A 16,323-nucleotide genomic window follows, 5' to 3' on the forward strand; every position below is an offset into this window, starting at 1 on the left:
GGCGGCACTAGCGATACCGGAACCTATGCGGTATTGACTCCTTAGCGGTACTAGCGATATCGGAACCCAGTTCCGGATCTGGGTACCGGTACCGTTGGTACCACGAAGGTACCGGTATCGCTAGTACTCCTAAGAAGTCGGTACCGCTCAGGTTCCGATATTGCTAGTGCCGCCAGTACCGTTTGGCTGTGGAGAGAGAGCTTGCTGCCCGTCTTCCCGCCATTTTGACATCTCGCTCTGCGTTGTTGCCGCCTCTGTCCTGTCTCCATTGTTTTATTAACTTCTTTTATTTATGGAATTTTTAACGTCGGAATCTTTTTTAGAAGCTTACTATCACTGTTATTAGACTGAGTCCCTCCACAATAACTATACATGGTGATTTTTTATCGAAAAAGTAAATACTGAGTGGGGTGGGGAGGGGAGATAGAATATCCACATCATCAAAATATCCTCTCGGTTCCAGGCTAGCACTGGGAGGATATCTACATGGTTTGAATATAATTTTTTATCACCGGTACCAATACTACCGGTGCTGGTGCTTTCGGTACCGGTATTACAGGCACTCAAATCAACGGTACCTACCTGTCATAATCACACCTAGCCACGCCATGTCACACTATACAAGGCCATCTTGCACTTTACGTCGCCACTATAGTAATATATTTCACACAACACCACTTCGCACAAACGAAAACAGTAGTGTTCTAGTGGCGACTGGCGAGTGGTGCGCACCTGGATCTACGTCTCCCTATCCAACACTCGTCCGCGGACGGTCACTCACACATTCAATCCGACTCTCTCTCTGACCCACACTTTAAAGTGCATACACCCTGAAAAACCCGTGGTGTACCCCCAGGGGTACGCATACACCAGGTTGAAAAACCCTGGGCTAGAAACTGCGGGTATACTACAAATGCTGAACCAAGTCATTACACTCAGGAATTACATTTTTCAAGCCCTGTTTGCCACACTGGACCGGCACTTGCTGCAACTTTCTTGACAGCATTCTCCAGCCTCCTCCTCTTGGTGCCGAACATGGAGAGGAAGCCAGCCTTACACACACTGTACGTACTATTTGCGTACACTATACGGTGCAGTGGAGGCTTCCAGAGTGTGCGGTGCCTGGAGCATCAGGTTTGGTAGTTTCACGATTCCTCTTGACTGAAACTAAATAAATAATCTTCTGTAGATAGGCATTTTGAAGATCGTAGTTACCCGTTTCCCAAAACTCTTTGAACACCTCTTCATTCACTGACCTCGGCACTTTGTTGAAGCATCCGTCTCGGCAAGGTGGGCGTATGCTACATGCTTCAACAGGTTGCTTGGTTGTGCGGCTAACATAGGCCTGGCCGGTGTTACGCTTCACAGTACTCACTGTTTTCTTCCACCAACTGACTTGCCTTGCCCTTTTACGACCACTAGATGATTCAGATGCTTCCCCCACTTCACTACTTCACTACTTGAATCACCTATATTAACAGTAATTTTATCAAAAGCACGTATGCGTAAGAAATGTTGAGCAGCACGAGTTTGTGGCGGAAACGCGGCCGATGTAAACACAGACTGAGGCGAACCGTGCACTCAGATGTGCTGATTGGTCGAGAAAACATGGCTCTGAACTGAACCCCTCATATTATTGTTGCCAACGGCTACACGCCACCAGAAGCCAGCCAGCCCTACCCGATACTCGGCTCAGAAATGAACACTACAAAAATGACTCTAAGCTGCCTTGGCACTAAGGTAACTGCCACTTCAGTCTTATTAATGTGGTCAACGTAGCAACCACACTTAACGTGGATTATACTAACAACAGAAGGGGTAACTTATTCATAAATGACCTAAGAGCATTAAGTATATGAGTGAGAACTAATAATAAGGGCAGCAGGATATATTATGTAAAAAAGGGATTTCAAGGTTTGGGAATGTAGGAGTTCATTTCCATGGGTCATACATATTAACAAAAAGGAATAAAAAAATCGGTATTAATTAATAGGCGACATAACAGCAAAAATTAAAACTATTGATAAGGAAGATGTTAAATATCTCTCCAGGTTTACAGATCCAGGAAGAAAATGTTTCATTTCAATGGGTCATACTAGCCACAGAAAAGCAATTGCTCTTCACAGTTAATCATTGGGGGCATTGGCCGGGGGTGCATTGCCTCACCCACCTACAAGGCCATCCGCGGGGATCCCTCTGAACAAGTTTCCATGCAGGACCACCCTTTTTCAATTACTCAAAGCAGGATCCATCCACTTGCTTAAAGCCTAAGCATTGTGGGCGTCTCCTTGGTTTTCTCCAATAATTTCTTTGCAGTTTGGAGAGTTTCACGTTTGAAGGTATTTATACTAATCTACAGGGTTATCAATGGTGCCATGCCCATTGCACCAACTGAAGATTACCACTGTTTACTCATGAGAACATGCCAAGTCTTTCAATTTCTCTAGATGAAATGTCTTGAGATTCTTCTTGATCTGAAGAAAAAAAAGCTGGAGTGTGACAATAAACAAGGCTATGACTGTGAGGAGTGACGCTCCGAAGCTTCGAAATTCGCAAAGCTTTGTATCAGGGTTAAAAGAGAATAGGGTTAGACCGCTTTAATCTATCTGCGCAGACCTGTGACGTGGATTGTTACCCAAGTTGGGAGAAGAGGGTAGGGAAGCAGGGTCAAAATCTAAATATAGGTCTCGGGCAGGGTATATTAAAAAGAAAACATGGACCGGAGGGGTAAATATGGAAGATTCACCTTACCTGCACATTCACGCGCATACACATATACTCTCTCTGTCTTACACACGGTTATGGGATCTTGTCAACGTTGTTGGTAAACGTACAGTGCTTTACTTTCTGCCCCTGGTCAGATCTGCATCCATACACCAAACAATAAGCCTCCGGAGCGCGGAATGACTCGGACTTCCTTGCATTAAAGCTGGGAAGGTCACGGTCGGACTGACCTGGCTTCTGCCTTCTGATCGCGGCCGCTGGGTAACAATATACGTCACGCTGACGTCATGCAGGGCGGGCTGTTTTTCACTTGGAAGCGGACTAACCCGCCCCTCTTTTAGCCCTGCTTTGTACATGCCAGGTACGTCGGGACTGCTGTTATCTCACACAGGCAAACACCCGCTGGTTGCTGCACCCACCACACCTCCAGCAATCGCTTGTTCCTGCATCTCTTGTACAGTCAGCACTAAAAAACTCGGCATTACAAACTTGTTTCACCTAATCCTTGCAATGATTATTTCCAAAAAACTCTGCACTACGAAAAATCCTGCAGTTTTGTAGGATCCTCCATCGGGTGGTTGCGAGGATATAGTTGATCTTAAATATCTCTCCAGCATGCTATACCATTTCCAGCGCAGCAGCTTTGATCTTTGATAACAAAAACCTGCAGTTTCCAACCTATTGAAACTTAGAAAATTCAGACGGAGAGAGTATTTGGTGTTCTTGGCACCAGAGCCAAGGGGACCGACAATTAAGTCATAGCCAGCTCTTTTAGTGCCAGTAGTGACGTTGAAGTCGTCCAAAACAATGAATGAGTCCCAAGGGAGGCACTGGTCTAGTATGGAGTCGAGTTTGGCGTATAAAATCACTTAATTTTCGAGAATATCATAAGACAAAGTCCGGAGTGTGCTTCAGTCTCACTCGCACTATACGCTCATCAGAGTAACCACAATAACAAATGGCCGCAGTTGGTTGAAGATCTCATAGCTATCCCTAACCACTGGTCCCGCCACTGCCAGGTCTCCTCGTCTCAGAGGTCAGCTATACCCACCATCAGTCTTCTCAGCTCATTCGATAAGTAATGCAGTCTGTGATCCTCAGAGGCTCAGCATGATCCAGGAGCTTACACGCAAAACTCTCCGAAAGTTAACCACGGGCCTGTCTCTGCGGACGTGCGCCACATCTGCGTCACCCACTAGGTAACATGATAACATGAGTGAAAACTATTGATAAGGGCGGCGGCATACAAAAAAACTGACAGTTTCAAGGTCTTCGATGGGAATATAGTTTACGTGGGTCATACGTACTAACAACGATATGATAAACTTTCAACATGTGGCATGATAACACAAATGAGAGAAAACTGTTGATAAAAAACACCATATACAGAAGCCAGACATTTTAAAACACACATCTTGCGGCTGGCAGCAACCCCGCCGCCACGATGTTGCGATGATTTTTAATGAGAATATCTCCAGTTTGCCGCCAGTGCCGGTAGCCACCGGTCACAGAAGAGGTGGGTGTTATGCTGGCGGCTTGTAGAGCGCAATTGCGCCTGGCAGAAAGCCTGACTTACATGGGGGCAGGCCGCAACAATATAATGTTTTATGGATCTGTTGCGGCCTGGCCCATTTTGGGGCAGGCCATCAAGATGGCTTTTCTGTGCATATATATGAATATAAGCTACAGTATATGATTTATTATTACAATTGTTCAACTGATTACCTTACAACACAGTAAATTAACCAATTCTACTTGTATTTTTTTACTGGTAATGGAACCCATCAATTTGTTTACCGCGAAGAAGGCGAAGAGTGTCATTCCAGAATATGGCTCTGGTGATGAAGATTCTTGTGGTGAATTCTACAGTCCATCTTCAAATTATGACTCCTCATTGAACGAAGAATGGAAAATTGCAGCAAAAAGAGCAAAAAAAGTGTCAACCTTTTGTCCTGGCTGTGAGGGTAGTCCATTCATGTGCCTGAATTGCTTCAGTGTGAAACATCATGGCTAATATGCGAAGGGAGAACAATGAACTTAAAATATGGGAATGCACATCTTTGTTTATTACCTCCGCAAACGAAGTTGGAGGAGGTTATACTTTCGGTCGGGTCGGTATCTTTATTTATTTATTTATTTATTTATTTATATGTTTGTTTGTTTGTTCGTGAGCAGTCTCCTGTGCACAATTTTGTGGATATCTCAACCAATTTTTCAGGGAAGCTTTGTGTCCATCCAGAATAGAAACCATTAGATTTTTATGTCAAAGGTCAAAGTCAAGGTCACAGTCTCCTGTGCACAATTTTGCGGATATCTCAACCAATTTTTCAGGGAAGCTTCGTGTCTATCCAGAATAGAACCCATTAATTTTTTTATGTCAAAGGTCAAAGGTCAAGGTCAAGGTCGCACAAAACGTCATTTTGGCCATAACTTCGGTCCTCCTCATCGTAGAGCCTTCAGACTTGGTTCAGATTTTAGCTCATGGAAAGACGCACCTTGCATGGCCTTGACCTTGACCTTTGACCTCAAAAGTTCACCCAAGGTCAAAGTTTCCAAAAAATAGAATTTCATCAAATTTCGAAACAAATGCTTCCATGGCATAGACCTTGACCTTTGACCTTGACCTCGAAAAGTTGGCCCAAGGTCATAGTTTCCAAAAAAATAGATTTTCATCAAATTTCGAAACAAATGCTTCCAAATGATGCACCTTGCATGGCCGTATGCACTCTCCGAGTGCTACGCGTCTAGTTCATTATGTGTTCCAAGCCAAGGATAGTTATTTGTCGTGAACAGGAATAACATATATTATTTTTTTTTCGAAAATGTGATATTTTTTGTCGATATTTATACTGTATGATGGAAAAGTATATGGGGATATTTGAGAAAAAATAATTTTCAACCACTCAAGTGAAGAAAAAGACCAATTAAATGTAATTTACCATATTTCATAATAGTCTCAATTCAAGGTAAAATTGATATGGTTTAATGGTCAACAAACAATATCATTTTTATTGATTATCTTTCTTTAATGCCTTATCCATAGAAAGAGAATATCTAATACAATAAAAAATATTAATAGGTGGATCCTATATTGGATAATTAGGAGGATAGTAATTAGCGTCAAAATGACCACCGGTGGGTCAGGCCGCAACAAGGGTGGAGAGAATGCCATATACGTGAGACGTACTGAGGTGAAGGGTTGAAATGTATCAGTGAGGTACTTTTCAAGCTTTCTGGATTTTTTTTATTTCATAAGTATAAAACCTAATATGATAAATAAAATGTTAAAAATCTCCCTAAGACAGTAGCTAGGATTACATAGCTCTGCTAAGGTTATAAGAGAACGTTATTTCCCTCACTGAGATGTAGCCCATCGCCTCCTATCACATGTGCTTAACTCGAAGCTATTTATTATGTGCACAGTTGAAAGTGGAAGGCATAAAAATATAAGATAAATATTAGCCTTCTTGAGCAAAAATAATTCTTCAACTTTGAAACGTGAATGTCTTTCTTTTATAATTATATGTAATGTCACTGTGTAAGCTAAGGAACAAATCCACATCAATATTTACTGTTTTTTAATTGAAACGGAGCAGAGAATATCTTATTTACTGTTTGGGTTATATAATATGTCTTGATTCCACGGAGTCACTTTCTTGAGTATCCTGTTCTCTTAGGGGTAAAAATATTCTCACTTTGAGTCCAGTTTTATAACTTCTTACACATTTTAGAAGAGCATATGAAAGATATAATTTAGTTTGATCCTTTTCTTTTGCTACAAAGAATACAAAATTATTTCAGCAATGAGTTGTGCTTCTCGCGCTGCCTGATTAATGACTGGATTGAACGGACATTCAGCACTCATCGTGATGACGTCACGAGCGGTATGTTTGCAAGCCTGTGTACTGAGAACCACACCTAGGGCGTGCATGCATGCATGCATGATGATGCATGAGACTCATGACGAAAACATCGGCAGGCGCTTATGAGTTACTTAATCTGGTAAATTCAGCTAAGTGGATCCGAAACGGGTGTATTATAATCGAGTTAAATTAACCGTCGATTTACGTTTTATCTTTTACTAAGTACCATCTTTTCAGGACATCTCGACTGTGACTCACACCTCTCGTAATTATTAACTAGGCGTTGACAACCTACCATTTCGGCTTGTCGACATTCGGGGCGTCAAACGTAAGGAAGCCTTTCCTGAAGAAGGGGGCGGCGAACCGAGGGCACGAGGGAGGGGAGGTGAGGAGAAGATAAGCAGGGGGAGACGCAGGGGAGCGCGGCGACCGTGGCGCCACAGTTGGAGGTGAGGGGAAGCAGCCAGGAGGCAGCTTGCCGGGACGGTTGCCGCAGTACATCCTAACATATTTTGGCCAGTGTTTGCGCCGTATTGATTGAGCTTGTCGCATTAATGGTTCGACCCAGTTGGATTTTGTGGAACCCTAGAAACCACATACAAACTATAATTGCGTGTAGCTGATAGACCGCCCGTGTGTCCGCCCCGTCAGTGTGACATAAGAAATATAAACCAGTGAGAGGTGTGGCGGGGGAGGCTGCTGCTGCCGCCCGCCGCCCGCCTCGCCACCTCCACCACCTCGGCCGCTGTTACCTCCTGCGTCATCCGGCTGGACTCAAACACCTTCAGCTTTTCCCTAACCACCCCACTAATTCCTTTTCTCATCCACCCAACATTGTACAAAGATGCCATTAAATATTATGTTTAAGTGCCAAACGTCTATTCCTTGGTCATGGGCCCCACGCAGGAAGCAATGGGGCAGCAAGTGTCGGCCGCCAGGTGTGCAGGCCAGCAGGCATACCGCGAGCTTCGTCAATAGTTAGGTCTTGACGGGCTGGCCAGCATAGGCCTACACCCAAGAATGGCCACCTCACGCCGGGGAAAATCGATTCTAATGAAAGTTTGGTGAGCGTGTGCTTCTCTCTGCCCTGTCTTCTTCACCTGGGCCGCTGCTGTCCCCACGCAGTGGTGAATCATGTGTCATGTTCCTCAGGTAGAATGTTTGTGGGGCGGGGAGGCGCGCGCCATGCAGGTGACCCAGAGTGCAGGGTTTACACGAGGGCGGTGCAAGGGAGGCCCGGAGGGGGGAGGCAAGTTACAACACACGGACCTCAATCATAGTATCCCGTTGATGACAGGTGATGAGACAAGGCACGTCCACCCTCCTCAAGGTTCAAGCCTCCAACACTCAAACCTCACCACTCTCCATACACCACGCATGTTGAATGTCGATAGATTAATTATCATTAAACTGTGTGTGTGTGTGTGTGTGTGTGTGTGTGTGTGTGTGTGTGTGTGTGTGTGTGTACTAGTTTTCAGGTCTCCCTCGGTCATGGGGGTACTGTGCAGACTGGCTAGCAGGTGATGATGGTGGTGTTGGTGTGTTCGGAGCTCTCCCTCCCATCACAATGATCCCCCCACACACACAAACCCCCCTGCGAACGCACTCGGTAACAGGTGGTGGTGTTCAACATGTCTAACCGTCCCTTCTTAACAACAAACGCACTCAGACCAAAATTAATGCATTTCTAATAATGTCAACACGCTTAGGCTAAATTAGATAGGTGAAATGAGTTGTCAACATGTTTGCCTTCGAGTGTTGCAGACTTGCTGCCCTGGATGTACTTTATACCTTCAATATTTCCATCGTATTATAATGAATCGCGAAGGACAAGGAATCGATAGTTACTACTGCAAGGGAGGGCAAGGGCAAGGCAAACCAGGGAGGGCTGGAATGAAAGGCGAGAACATAAGGTTCATCCACTACTGTTAACGAGGACATGATTGTATTCATGGAAGGAATGTCCAGTTGTCACATTGATGAAGATGTTATTTATCATTATCATTATAATTACTATTATTAAGAATACCATTCCTGCATAAAAACTATCCGAAAGACAGATACTGATAATGTTTATTATAAGCTTTTTTTTTTTTTTTTTTTGTTCTTTTTTTTTTTTAAGCGGCTTGTCACGGCGGGGAAGCTGTCAGTGTGTTGATGCACCAGTCCTAGTGTGGCGTCAGGAATCTTGTGTCCCGACACTTGACATCCTCTTCGGTCTTGTGGGGTGGTGCCCGTCGTTGTTACTATTACTATTATTATCATTGCTACAACTACAACTAGCATAATAGTTTAAAAGTGAACGTTTCTTAAAAGTCAAAGGTCATATGTTCAAGATAAGACCAACGAAGTGAATAACAAGCCCTTGATCAAGCCTGGACACACACACACACACACACACACACACACACACACACACACACACACACACACACACACTTGTAGGATATGTTCACCCTTTCTTACGCACCATTCCATTTGTTACTCATACAAGGGAAATAAGTAACGCAAAAAAACTTCCCAAAATAAGGATTCTAAACGAACAGGTGAACACACCATGTCCCTCATCAGTTGCTGCCCCGCCTTGCCAATGATGTATGCGCCTGTAATTCCTCCTTCAGTGTTGCGTTGTCGTCCTCTGCATATTGGTGTTCCGGACGCGTATTTCCCTTCTCTGTGCGGATATGTGGCGTCCACTCTTGAACAGGTCAGGTCAGGTTAGGTTAGGTTAGATTAGGGCATGTTAGGTTTAGGTAGAGTCATTTAGTGTAATTTGAGTGGGTATAACAATGAGAGTATTTTCCGGAACGCCCCGTACTTATATATATAGTTTCGATGCTACAGGCGAGCGTCTTCACTCAGGAACCACACACCCGTACAGATTGGGAATATGCGCTCGAGACACTGGAATGCAGTCTTGAAGGAGTCACACTTTCGACATGTATCAGTCGCTGGTGGTTCTAAGGAGAATATTTTGATGTGGAACACTTTCCTGTAAGAACTTTCCTTCACAACACGCGCATTGGGATGGCTGTCCTTCATTCACAGCACATAAAGGTGATACATTTTCTTGATGCCCAGGTGTGTGCTCAATTAACGCAGATTTAGCGATTCTGCACGTGTGTAGCGGCTTGTCACGGTGGGGAAGCTGTCAGTGTGTTGATGCACCGGTCCTAATGTGGCATCAGGAATCTTGTGTTCCGACACGACGTCCTCTTCGGTCTTGTGGGGTGGTGCCAGTCGTTGTCATGCCTCTTACTGCCGAATCTAGTTCTCCCCTACCAATTCCTAAAATGCCTAGGAATCCCTTGTTGCACATATTGTATGTGATGCCACTATATCACTGTACACTACAGAATATAGTTTGTAGAGACGCTGTTTTGGTTTGTCAGGGTTACGGGGCTTCCTGTGTCACTTCACTGGTACAACGTGAACGTGTTTCGTGATGTAGGCGTTTTGAATGGGATAGCCACCTAGTTCCCAAAAGTTCTCAAACAGACTCATGCACTAGAGCAGGATACACCCATCACTGCACGCTGGCCGTACAGATCTTGCCTTCACAACCTTACCGGAGTGAAGACATGTAGTCAAACAACGTGATTGACAGTGCGCGACGGCCATCTTTAAAAATAAAGTGTCGCTCATCGACTTTATGCTTACAGAACGCGCCACCTTTTTCATACCAAGCAATGAAGATGAAAGCTATTAAGAAGATACTAGAAACTTCAACCACCTAAACATTTCCACAAATCTCCCTTTGTGGTGCTCAGATTCGGGGATGGTTGGGAATACCGTGGTGTGCCGATCTCAATACTTGACACGGTGAAGCTTATCGACTTTCTGAACTAAGCGCCTCATAATTATGTAAGTGGGTTTACGAACAGGCAGACATAACCCATACGCATTCTGTGTGTGCAGAAGTGAGGGCATGGAGATTAACGGGACGTGTTATGTCACAGGCGCACAGCGCGCTGTCCCGCACCCCGCTGGAACGCAAGCAGAGGGAGAGAGGGAGCGGACGGTGGTATGGGGAAGTGGAAAAAGAAGGAGGGTTCTATTCGCTTCACGACTTTGTGTGTGTGTGTGTGTGTGTTTGTGTGCGCGCGCGCGTGTGTGTGTGTGTGTGTGTGTGTGTGTGTGTGTGTGTGTGTGTGTGTGTACCCTGGTAGAGTTCAACGAGGTGTGTGTGTGTGTGTGTGTGTGTGTGTGAGAGAGAGAGAGAGAGAGAGAGAGAGAGAGAGAGAGAGAGAGAGAGAGAGAGGTGGGGTGAAGAGTCCCGTCTAAGAATGTATCAGAACAGGAAATGACGAAACAGTGACGCGAGAGGTGGTGGAAGTGAAGCCGAGAAGGATGGGTGACTTTCCCTTCATGTATGTCCCTGGTTGTCAAAACCTCGCTGTCTTCCTTACCCACCTTCCTCGAGCCACTCCATCCCGGTTCCCAGCCAAACCAGCTTCCTAATCCTTCCTTGCTGTCCTATATTGGACCGTTATGTTTCTACCCTGCTTAAAGTAGTTCAGGCCTTACTGTTTCTTAATGGAACCCTAACCCTCAGACAAGCAACGAAGTCCCGTCACGCTCTTCCCTGTTTTACTATCAGACTGACCGGCATCTCTCCACCCAGCTCACCGAAGATAGGGATCAACCATCAATACTTCTCAAGCCACAGACAAACAATGCAGCCCTTCTAAGTCATTCCAACACTCAGGAAGCCAAACCAGCCCTTTCAAACCCCTTAGACTTCCCGAGAACAGGGATCAAGTGTTTCAAGCTTCATTGCCTGTGACAACAGTGCTCGCAGTGTAGCCCTTAAACTTGGCAGTGTCCGTCCCTCGGTGATCGATTACCGCCGACCGAACACCGCCAGGGAGCCGAGCCAAGGGTGTGGGAGTGCCGGAGTCTCCAGCTACCCCACACAGTCTCTCTCTCTCTCTCTCTCTCTCTCTCTCTCTCTCTCTCTCCCCGAGGTAAGGCGACTTCGGCGCTCCTACTGCTCATGATAGTTCCGTTCCGCCAGAGGTTACATATAAGTCAGGATGCTTAAGGCAAATTTGGTTGTGGTAGTTTGACACAGAGGCACCGAAATGTCAAAGGGGCGGATGCCTCCTGCACTCACTGAGGCGAATCAGCAAAGAGAGGTGAGGGTGGCCGAGCTGGAGTAGTTAGCGGCTTTGTCTTCAACTGTATTCAACATTTCATTATCACAAAAGGTGATATTATGCATGGGAAATAAAGCGGTTGTTTATATATCTTCCAGCCTTACCTACATTATAATTATTACCCAGAATACCACGAACAGTTCAATCACACCTAGAAAAATGTGTGTGTGTGTGTGTGTGTGTGTGTGTGTGTGTGTGTGTGTGTGTGTGTGTGTGTGAGAGAGAGAGAGAGAGAGAGAGAGAGAGAGAGAGAGAGAGAGAGAGAGAGAGAGAGAGCATAACACTGGATCTTGAAGCGTAGGTGGCAGAGGCGAGCGGCCACTCTGGAGCCGAGATGGTGAAGTGCCGAGTCCACCTGAGAGTAATGAACTCCACACGGGGCGGTAGACAGGAAGACTCTCTCTCTCTCTCTCTCTCTCTCTCTCTCTCTCTCTCTCTCCGAAGATTACGCTAGCTAAAGTATGGCATTGCTTTCCTTCCCTTTTTCACCCTACCTACCTCCACGTTACCTTTTCATCCACTTCCACAAGTTCACACCCACCATTCCCTGTTTTCTTTTTTTTTAAAGCAATATTCATACTCCTTTCTAAACACATGGTAAATAAATCTAGTCATGGGGGGAATAACTCTTCCTTGACAGGGTTAGAAACCACAACCAACGAGATGCACAGCCACCACTACTCATTAGTCGTTAGTCACAGGTATACCCACGGCCAGGTGGGGTTGGGGTAGCTCTCTGCTTAATCGTATACTTTACTAACGTCGTCATCCTTCGTTAAATGTTAGCGTATTTTCGTAATCTTAGTTCAAAGCTCTCAAGCTCTCCGCCATAGGGAATGTATGATTGGCCAGAGAGAAAGAAGTCATGAACTTCATTAAATATACCACCATGTACTAAACGGAGACACGTATGCAGTGTTGATGTTTGAATTCTGATTTAACAGTTTTCTGACACAAACACTAACTCCTCTTCAGCTGGATCCTTGTTGCTGTTGTTTTAATTACTTCAACAAACTTGTCTCGATACTGCCACGTTTACTCGTCACCTCATCCCAGACGGCGAATTCTTTGTCTTAAGATTGTAAATACAAGTTATTTACCTATATCTTCCCATTACGGTGGGATATATACCTGCATACATATTCAGCGTTGGTAGTGTTTGCTCCAAATCAAAGCAAAGTGGAAAACAGCTGTCCGATTGGATTCGCCAGATAATTCTGGCCTTTCTTGTTAAGGTCACGGCGGTGGTGCTCTTAAGCTTGGTTTCAACTTGTTGCACCTGCTCTCCACTTCCTTAACACTTTGTACGCAAGACATCGATCCTGGCACACAGTTATCACGTGTTAAATTTAAGTATCTTCTCCGGCGTAAAGCTCAAGTTGACCTCGGAGTTGAAGAGCTTCCGATCAAAACGCCTTTTAACTTTGTGGACAGCAGGGTACTTCTCCCGCATCCGCTCATCGTGCAAATCGTATAATTATCTTGGAGTGGTTATACGTTCCGTGGTCAGGCACTCTCCGCTGGGGACTTTGCGCTCGTATGGTGGAACGCCACAGTAGCAATAGATTTGATGTGCTCTTGCACACAATCATCGGTTTCGGTTGGCTTTTTTTTTAATCTCTGGTGAGTGTTTACCAGGCTTGTCTGGCTCAGGTGCTTCAGTCAATGCTAACTTTTAACATAACGTATATACGTTTCTCACCAACACCAGAAACCGATATGAAACCTGCCCCGCAAACCTTGTGTTCAACTATAATAAAATATACAGTGTACGTGCAATCTAAGAGCGGACGAGCTTAGTGTTTGTGGGTTCACTCACTGCTTGTCATAGGCTGCAAGATCCCAGTCATTAGTCAAAGTTTCCCTAATCGCTGGCAGTCACTTTTTCAAAACATTAATCACGGGATGGGAAAAAAAGGTAAAGTTGAGGGCACACTTTATATCTGTGCATGGCCTTGGTGCTCATCTCCATCGCAGAGGCCCTTGAGCCTGTGGTGAGTAACCCTTTACGCCGGATCACAGGAAAAATCACAGTTTTGACGTCCAGTTTACCATAATTTGTTTACCTTCTCCGGGTACCCATTTATCGACCAGTCCGAAAGGGAGTATGAACAGCTGGGTAAGCTAACCACTGCACCACGGACTCGGAGCTCCATAGTAATTGCCACCACTGCAACAAATGCCACCATTCATGCTCCTCCCTCACAATCATCACAAACATTTACTCGTTTCCAATAGCATATCATGACCACACGAAACTAATAATAATAAGCTGGGAAAATATGAAAAAGAAAGGAGAAACTTAATTAAGGAATGAGGAGAGAGCAAAAATAACGGAACAAGATGGGATGCGAACGATGGGAAACTGAACTTCGCTCAACCGTTCCATCCTCCCCCTTCCCGTCGTTCCCTGCTTCTCCCCGTCCCCAACTTTCTCCCTCTCTCCTTCCGTCACCCCTCCCTTCCCTTACCGCCTCTCCCCGGACGCGAACAAACACCCGCCTGAACGCTACTCTATGAAATCCGGTTGAAGAATAACAAGAAAGGTCAGGAAGCTCTGATATCTTTCGCTCAATGAGAGAGAGAGAGAGAGAGAGAGAGAGAGAGAGAGAGAGAGAGAGAGAGAGAGAGAGGGAGAGAGAGAGAGAGAGAGAGAGATTAGTCAAGAGGGCAGGAACAAGGCCTTCTTACAAAACAACTACGTGGCTTGCGTGGTCTTTACTTGTCCAGTATATTCTTGAGGACTGCCCTCTTCTTCATATGTCTGTGTCGTCGTGCCAGGTCCATTTTCAAACGCAACACACCCACCTCCAGGGTTAATTTCATGGACATGATGGCGAGGAGGGCGTCGATTTTGTGACGTTATTGTACGGGCAAGTGCCTGGCCATGTTGCCTCGATGCTTTACTGATTATGAGTGCCATGCTGTGAGCAAGGGCTGGCGCATTTTCGTATACGGCAGAGTAAGTCGACATATGCGTGTTATGCACCTATACAGGTGCCGTGCGCATCATTAATCCAGATCCAGATCCAGTCGGCACACGAGTCGTGGGCTCGTGGCCATTCGTGCTCATTCGATTTAATTCCGATGTCAGTCGTCGCTACTCGTATGGACTCGGTTGCAGTCAGCAGTTAAAAATGACCATTAGTTTCAATTATTTGGGAAGTTGGTTCATCGTCTATGAATAGTGCCGCATATATCAGTGTATTCGTGATCAGTACGGTGGTAAGCGTTTCGACCCGGTTTCTGTCATCAACATGGACTCGGCGCTCATTTTTCAAGGGCTCATTCCGATTTCGAACTCGCCGCTATGCGTCAGGGCAGTCGCCGATGTGTGAAAGCCCCTTTATTGGCATCTGGTTGTAGTGGAATTGGACTTCAAAGGATTCGTCAACTGTCATGTTGGTGGCAAGTTGGTCAAGGACGCCCATGTCTGTAGTAACTCCGGCGGTATAATGAAGTGGGTGGATGACCCTCTCCCTATAAATATGGGGCTGATGTTGGTCGTACGGCAGTTGTGTGATCGTCTCCCAATCGTGCGTATGCCATGTACGACCGTGGGCACTTCGTGAAGTTGTCGTACGACTAACGACCAAATATGTTCTTATCGTGCTTATTATCGTGCCGAAAACGTCCCACAGCTGAGCGAAAATCCTGGCCGTTAAACGATTTATTGTCTCCTGATCGTGTGAGTGGCGTGTGTGTTGAGTGGGTGTCGTACGACCGTCGAGCGGCCATCGTGTGGTGCGAGGGTTGTGCGGTGGTCGAGTAATTCGTTTCGATTCGACGAAAAATGCAAGTCATTCTCTGAAGTGTGGCGGATGTGCTGTGCGTGGCGCGGCCTTTACTCCGCTGTAACCACTGGGAATAAAAGTATCTCTTGCAATGACTCGCACCCAATGCGTAAGTAACTTTGGATTTTCGACAACTTCCATACGATGACGCACGTGACGCGTCACGAGTCACCCGTACAGTTACCCGGTGACGCACACAATATGTCGCTTCCCTGTGTAGTTATGTTTATAGACTGATTCTTCTAAATAATGGAGAGTATACGCCCGGGGACGCGTTATACTCCCGATGGTTCCCCGCAGCAAGCTCCTACGCAGTCGCCCTGTCCATCTCAATTCACTCCCAGCAGGATCGATCGACTTGGCCCCAGCCATGACTTACGTGGGCGCCCCCTTGGTCGCCTCCACTCAGGGTTGTCTCGTACATAAACAACCTTATGAGCAGGATCGACGTCCGGGAAGCGTCACACGTGCCCAAATGGCCGGAGTTAGCGTTCACGGCCTAAGCCGGTGATAAACTTCGGTTCAGTTTCATCTCGTAATCGCTGGTTCGACACGAAGCAGTTCCAGCGATATCCCATGATCTTGCAAAGGCACTTGATACCAGAGGTATCGACACGCCTCTCCAAATCCCTTTCAGTGTCGATGTTTCACAGCCATACAATAAAAGAAAGAGCAAAAGCGACTTAAAGATTCGAATCTTTGTCCGCTTGCAAAGATATCAACACCATATACTCGTGTTGAGCGAGTCCATAACACCGTGGGCCAGGTCAATCCGTCGACAGA

This window comes from Eriocheir sinensis, chromosome 9, assembly GCF_024679095.1.
Source record: "Eriocheir sinensis breed Jianghai 21 chromosome 9, ASM2467909v1, whole genome shotgun sequence".
Lineage (NCBI taxonomy): Eukaryota > Metazoa > Arthropoda > Malacostraca > Decapoda > Varunidae > Eriocheir > Eriocheir sinensis.